Source organism: Sebastes fasciatus, chromosome 13, assembly GCF_043250625.1.
Source record: "Sebastes fasciatus isolate fSebFas1 chromosome 13, fSebFas1.pri, whole genome shotgun sequence".
In the NCBI taxonomy this organism is placed as follows: Eukaryota; Metazoa; Chordata; class Actinopteri; order Perciformes; family Sebastidae; genus Sebastes; species Sebastes fasciatus.
Window position 1 is genome coordinate 16,536,405 of NC_133807.1, and position 7,079 is coordinate 16,543,483.

A 7,079-nucleotide genomic window follows, 5' to 3' on the forward strand; every position below is an offset into this window, starting at 1 on the left:
GGTTGGATACCAGTCTTCCCACCAAGTCTTGAGCTATGAAAGAAATGTGAGGTGTGCTGAGAGAGAAACACAATGATCCAGATGACAGGAGAGCACTATTTCTGGATGGACTTGTCACTCCTGTCAGACCTTCAGACGACGACGACGACGACGACGACGACATCTACCTGTCCGTCTCACCCGGCCCGGCTATGGAGCAAAGGAAGATGCCCATGGTCTTCCTGGTACTGGCTGTGATTTTCGACGTCATCGGCCTCATCCTCTTCTTCCTCGGGATCTTCGCTCCTTTCAGTTTCTGGGACTTTTTCGTGCTGTCCGGACCTTTGTTGATCTTCTTCAGCCTGTTCTTCTGGATATTCTGGTACATGGGGAACCTCACCGTGTCTGACGACGAGCTCAACCTCATCAAGACAGACATACTGTGACCACAGTGAAGCAGGACTGAGTCCGAGTCTGCTGGACTCCTTCAACAGCATGTGAAGGATGATGAGGAGGGGACTGGCAGGACCGATTGGAGCAGAAGCTTCATCAAAAATCATGACTTTGTGAACCTTCGGCTCTCCTTGAGGTTTTGCCTCAGCGAAGGATGTGTGATAAAACCAAATCCGGGCAGAAACCCATTTGACTAATCCCAGGAGATAATAAAACACTCTATTCCATCGTTTGACTTCAGGGTAAAAACAACTTGTCATGTTGTATATGGACAGCAGAGATTCCTGGACTTTGTTGGAGTGGAAAATGTATTTCTCAGCACTTTCATTGGGAGGAAGCTTTTAACCCCGACCGACTTTACTGTCTTTCAGAGGCTGTGGCAGGTTCACTTTTAGAGCTAGAGTGATAGATATGATATACAACTAGAAAAACTTAAGAAATCCATTGGTATCAACCATGTCACGCTAGCCTGTCATGAAGGAGGCTAAATAAAGTTTCTGACCTCAAGATACTGTATGCGAATGAAAATGGGTTCTACGGGTACCCACGAGTCTCCCCTTTATAGACATGCCTACTTTATGATAATCACATGCAGTTTGGGCAAAAAAACATGCAGTTATTTGAATGCAGTAGAAAAGTGTTGTTTTCGCCTATTCTAAAATGGTGTATCTGAATATTTTTGCACTCTGGGGTCCATAAACAGTCTTGGAAATACATAAATTGGGTGTCGCTGTAAAGCTGAGACTCGTGTGAATCCAATGAGCCCAATTGTATTCATGTGTGATGATGTTAGTCCCCATAGTTGCCATGTCATTGTTATGAGACCAGTTTTTGAAATTTGACCTCACTGTATAAAATTACCTGCTGTGACCTTTAGGATAATCACAGCCTCATGAAACAAAGCCACAAACTACAGACCTAGGGTATTCCAAATGTCAAACGTTGTCTCAATGTGGTATTTTAGAGGGATTACTGATCATTTTTATCAATTCTCAAGCCCCTATACACTTTTACTATTTATGACTAAGAGAAGTTGACACACAGTGCTGAGCTGCATCCCAAATTAATCTTCAGGTTCTCAGCTTTCAGATGATGTACACCACTTCTTTGTGACATCTACTGTTGACCTGCTATCTCCCCCTAAAGACAAAAAATGTGTCTATTGTGGGTCTCCTAGGGTTAAAAAGTGCACCATAATGATGCCTCATTTATGTCATTATTATCACATATGTATATGTTGTGAGTTGATATTTATATTTCAACATGTCCCTGTACATTTGTGTAAAATGGAAAAAGCTTTTGTGACTAAACACGCTTTAAAAGGATGTCTGTTGTTGTGTTCTTTGTGAAGCTGCTCCTCCATCAAAACTGGCCAAACAGGCAATGTGAGTTTTTGCTCTCTGGGGTTATTTTAGTCAGATCCACCCAGTGTAGAGTTCAACAGGAAGAATAAACATACACTCTCTCACACAGGCCGAGGTATGTAGAGAGACAGGAAACATGCTCCTTCACAAAGCAATGACGCTCCACTAATTACACGTGCTATACAGGCTTTTGCCAATTAGCAAAAAAACAAACGCTGTGCTTCAGTTTGTTCACCACAACAACCAGCGAGGAGAATGAAACTAATACTCCTCCTCCACGCCCAATTCTTTCCCAGCCTTAATCAGCACTCAAGGCACCATTAGCTCCCTCAGACATGGAGAGTGTTATTAATGTGTCCATTTGGTTCCTGCTCCTGAGAGAGGAAATGGAGGAGAGGTGTAATGGGTCTCTCTCTGCAGAAGAGATGTATAGAAACCCTGCTGCTCAGCCCCTCCTCCTCCTCCGCGGGACACCGCGTTCACTGTTGTGCTGCAAATCCCCAAGTTGTCTAGATGGTATATGTCATTATAATCTTAATCACAACTCGTCTCGTCAATAGCATCTCCCGTGAGAGACGCAGATTACGAAAAGGGTTTAACATTACATAAACATCCTGGTTGGTTACAGCTTAAATCAAATAACAGCATGATGAGGCATTGTGCTCTTTTTGTAGGTATAACGCTGAGCAGTTATTGGGTTGTGAATCCCAATCATGTGGTTTGAGAGAGCTTTGGCTGACTCCCCATTAGCTGTACCACAGCGCTCACTACTATAGTGAAAATGGGATCTACTTTCATGGTGGATAAAACAAGTGCTTGTACTACAAGTACACGGAAAGTACAATAAGACACACAGATAGATGGAGACATTACAGGCGAAAACATGTTTTTTCGTGATCAATTTTGAGATTTTGGGCTCTTTTGCTTCCATAACATGTTTTCTTTAGTGGCAAGAAAACATCCAAAATACACATTTAGGTGTTTATTTTACTACATTGTCTCTTTGCGTCTGTATATTCCTCCTAAATTCACCAAAAGTTAACATTAGATAATGCCTCATTTGTATATTTCAACATAACATTTTCAGAAAATTTGTAATACAACAAATAATTGTGTTAATGTGAGTAATCAACTGGAGAAGTTTCATGCCGATATACATCAGTTAGATTTTTTACCCTATTCACCTTATAGTTTTTTATATTTCAGATGTGGCTTCATTAGATAATCTTGATTATATGAATTATTTGCTGCAGATTTGTAGTATTAAAAGTACTATCCAATTGCAAAAGCAATCAATCTAATGTGTGTGAATGTATTCAGAGATAAGGACGTGCCCCATTAGGCAGCTCATATCAATATAAGATAAGAGATAAGATAATCCTCTATTAGTCCCACAGCAGGGAAATGTCCAGTGTTACAGCAGCAACGGGGACAACAACAAGAGGCATCAGGAAAAAAAAAAAAAAAGCAAGATGGAATATAATTAAGTAAAAAGCAAAAATAGAATACGTTGACAGACTGCACGGTTGGTTTGTGTTGTTATAAGCTGCACTCTATGCCGTTATTAATAAGCAGATAAATGCTTTGTCTGTGGGCAGATAGATGTGTCTTTATGCAGGTGATGAAGTGATGACACATGTTCATTATTCTGCTCTGTTTGTGAACACTACTTCAGCCTAAAAGCTTAAAATGGCTGGTGAGTTCATGATGTCATCTTTGGAGGATTGTGATGGAGCATGTCTCCCTCCAGTGGTTGCTGGAGTCCAAGTTACAGGTTAATGTGACTGATTCTCATGGGCCCTTCAACTGTTCCCTACTAGAATAAAACAGAAATAAATATTATCCTGTTTTCTTTTATCCTCCTACTGAGCGGTGTTGCTATTTTTACTTTAGCAAAAGACCTGATTACTTCCTCCACCGCTATTATTAACAGGTGAGCTGCTTTGTTTTTAAAGATTTTTCATACACACTTCTAGTATGCATTTTCAGATTTTTTAAAATCTGCCAGTGTTCTTATTTTAAATTTTGGTAAGAGAAGATACCAGAATGGAATAAGATACGATAAAAAAAAAAAAGACTAAGGAATATGAATGAAATACAGAAAAGGGAAAGATAGTATGATAATTACAATATTGTTTATTGAATATTACAATAATGTGATTTGGTAACGACATGTTCATCACAATGTTGACCAACCAATAATTTTAGATAATTTACATATTTAATCTTATGTCAAACTTCCTATATTCAATTTATGTTTCTCAGCGAGGATCATATGTTTTCATTGAGATATTTAAAGTTGTAAAAAAGACTTTTGTATTTTAGTTCAATGCAAGATACAGCTTTGGGGTGGCAACTAAGAATCATTTTAAACATAGATTAATCTGCGTATTATTTTCATGATTTATCAATTAATCGCTTAATCTATAAAATGTGAGAAAATTGTGAAAAATGGCCATTACATGTTCCTAGAACCCAATGTCTTCAGATGTCTTGTCTGAACAAAAGTCCAAAAGATAATAATGAATTAAATACATTTACACTTAAAACAGCAAGTACAATTTGAAAAGTAAAGTTTTTTATGTTTTTGCATGATAAATGTCTTTAACGACAAATCACAATCAAAACAAGTCATCCTTTAACTTTATTGTGTTATTCTTGACATTTCTCAATGAATATGTATTTGTATATTATCTGTTATATATAGTTATATACAGGGTCTAAAATAAAGTTTTTTCCTCACGTGCCACTGTGGCAGGTCACTGAACATCTCTACTAGCCACAAAATTATTTTGTCCGCCACTTCTGAAAACTGTCATAGAATAATGAACACACCACCATATGTATAAAATCTGAGTTAATTTCTTTTTTTTTAAACTTTTTTTTATGCAATCAGAACAGTGGGATCTGCCTTTGCATATATCACAGAAGATGCATATCTTTGCAAATAAAATAAAGTATTGACTGAGTTCATCTTTGCATATAAACTATTAATTATTAATTATAGATGTTTGATATGTCAAATTAATCAAAATCAAATAATTTTTTTTACTAATAGCTGATCATTTCAGTTCTATAATTGATGATTTCATGACCTTAGAGCCACAATGACTAATATTTTGTCATAAGTGGCAAAGCGTGTCATATTGCAGGAAATCATGGACACACAGAGGCCTTCTTTTTGATTGTATTCTGCCTTTATGATGATTCAGACCATGTTTTCTTTATTTATTTATTTACTGCCTTGCCTCTGTGGACATTTTCTGTCACACAAACGTAAAATGGCTTCCCATGTAACAAGCTCATTAAGATAAGATAAGATATTCCTTTATTAGTCCCGCAGTGGGGACATGTGCAGTGCACAGCAGGAAAAGGGGATAGTGCAAAAAACAAGATGCATCAGCTAACACAGTAAAAAAAAAGAGCTAAACAAAGTGTAACAAATTATGAACCATTTAAAAAGAAGAAAGTATAAAAATAGGAGCAGTATATACAGTATTGACATTAAACAGACGATTAACAAAATTGCACAAGTGGAAAATGATATTGCACAGTGAGAATGAAATGAAATTCCACCTAAAAATAATCAGGTTATTGTCAGTTTTTGGTGTGTAAGTGATTCATTAGATATATATATATAGATATATATGTATATATATCTATATCTATATATATATATATAGATATAGATAGATAGGTAGGTAGGTAGGTAGATATATATATATATATATATATGTATATATAGATATAGATATATATATATACATATATGTATATATATATATATATATAGATAGATAGATAGATAGATAGATAGGTATATAGATAAATAGTAACTTTATTGATCCTGAAAGAAAATCAATTATTCTGTTGACTAACCTTGGTTTTTACCTCCATGCTGTATTCAATGTAAAAAAAAATCTGTTAATACCCTTCATCATTACTTTACACCTTTGTCAGAGAGGCCTTGACTGGTTGTACGCGCACGCGCACGCGCACACCGCCCTCACTTCCGCCCAGGCAGTCAGTCCCTCATGTTTACAAACAAGTGGCCTACAGATGGCAGGGTCACTCACCCTGATGATAACGAGGCCTGCAGACAGACAGGATAGCACAGGATTACAGACCTGCAGCATGAAGTAGGTCTCTGTCTGTCTGTCTGTCTGTCTGTCTGTCAGGTGCGACAAGATGTGTTTGCACTGATTATACAGACTTGTAACCACGATCATTTAAAAAGATAGTTAACCTCAAACATTACAAAGTAACAAGATGCTGCAAAGGGGGCGACGTGCAAAACCAGTGCATGGATTCTGTAGTGGAGGAGGAAGAAGACCCATCATGCACTACTGTGGCTTCTTTTGCTGCAGCTTTCGACGTGCAGAGATTAAAGGGAGAAGATGCATCCTGCAAAAAAATCATCTCACACATGTGCTAGTTTCCTGTTTTTCACACATGATTAGTTGGTGATATCAATGCATGATGACATATTATCGCTGTAGTGATTATTGTGGCTTCAGGCTAAAGAATGCTTTTGTCCATCAGTACATCTTGTTGCTAAATAATAATTAATGTGCTGCTAAAGACATTTAAATCCAGAGGACAGATGGTAATTTTGTAATGTATTTATGTATGAATAATGGTGATGTGTTGTTTTTTTTTGTGTCTGCTGATGGGTCTCACTTGTCTGTCTTTCTATGGTAACAGTATGTCTATTGTATAGGCGGTGGGGATAGGCCTATAAGGCAAGAATACTTAATAATACTTTTCTTAAGTATATCTCCATCAAAAGAGTAAGTACAAGTAGGCCTATAAGCCAAGAATACTTAGACTTTTCTGTATACTTGTCAGTACGATAAGTACATAAAAGGTATACTACTCCATACGGCTATTAGACTATATATTCCTCAACCCTCTTTCTATAGGCTAATACATTACTTATGCAATCTGCAACCTAATTTTTAAAAAGTGAAAAACAAACAGCTTAAAATGAAGGACAACAACTTATATGAACCCACACCTAAACAGTTCATACTGTACACAAATACATAAGCTACAATTTAAAAAAAATAAATTTCAAACAATATTTTTATTGAATTTTACATATAGACATATATACACATACACATACAGACTAACAATATTAATAATTAAATTATACAATGAAATGTTTAGTCAGAATTTCAAAGAAAGAGACATGACATTTCATGTATTTCACTTATCTAACAAAGCAAACAAATAAAATGAAAGATAAGAAAATAAATAAATACCTCTAAGAAGAACAAA

The 7,079-nt window shown here is 36.5% G+C and overlaps 1 protein-coding gene across 1 annotated transcript in view; it reads left to right on the forward strand.

Moving 5' to 3' along the window:
- The window catches only part of LOC141780562 (shisa family member 6), a 234,115-nt gene that overhangs the window by 125,566 nt on the left and 101,470 nt on the right, over positions 1–7,079 (forward strand). The window lies entirely within an intron of this gene.